Raw genomic sequence first — 737 nt, 5'->3', positions numbered from 1 at the left:
GACATATGACAATTTAAAAAATTATTTTAAATCATTTGACAATTTCTAATGATATTACTTCAACTTCCTTACATCTACTTTCTTAATAAAAAAATCTTTTATTACCAAGCTCAAACTACCCTCCAATATTTCTTAGTGTCCATATGTTTGTGCAAGGGCTGTAAGACAGCTGAATTGTGGTTGGTCATGGTGCAAAAGCAGCAGCAAAAAGTGACTCTCCTTTTACCTCTCGCTGATATTCTTGGTAATTCTTTAAATACAGGTGCATTTTTCGAATGACAAATCCAAACTCCACATCACAATATTTTATTCCCAAAAATCTAAGATGTCTTACTGGGTTTTCTAGGGTGAGGGATGGAGGTGGTACACCTCCATCCCCCCAGATGTTGGCAGATAAATTGCAGTACTCATTGTATTCATCTGCTTCATACCCCAGTTAGGGGGAAAACTAGCAAAATCCATTCCAATCCCATAGGTTTGGGGGGACTGGTGGGATATTAGGGTCTGATGGGGGAGGGATTTTTTATGATTTGCACACACACATGGGATACCAAGTGCAACATTTACATGTGTCCTCTGGACCTCACAGTACTACGTATTTTGGTCAAAACATTTTCTCCACATATATTCTAGAGCTTGAACCTTTTTCAATATAATAAAGGTAAAAACTGTGAATTATCTTGGTAAATCTTTACAGTGGTTTTAACTCACAAGAGACAGACCCAACACCACATTAT

General features: G+C 37.2%; 1 pseudogene; it reads right to left on the bottom strand.

Moving 5' to 3' along the window:
• Nucleotides 1-188, bottom strand: part of LOC119594867 — a 2,977-nt pseudogene extending 2,789 nt beyond the window's left edge.
• Nucleotides 189-737: the final 549 nt, after the last annotated feature.

Source organism: Penaeus monodon, chromosome 34, assembly GCF_015228065.2.
Source record: "Penaeus monodon isolate SGIC_2016 chromosome 34, NSTDA_Pmon_1, whole genome shotgun sequence".
Taxonomy (NCBI): Eukaryota; Metazoa; Arthropoda; class Malacostraca; order Decapoda; family Penaeidae; genus Penaeus; species Penaeus monodon.
This window is presented reverse-complemented; position numbering and strand designations above follow the sequence as displayed.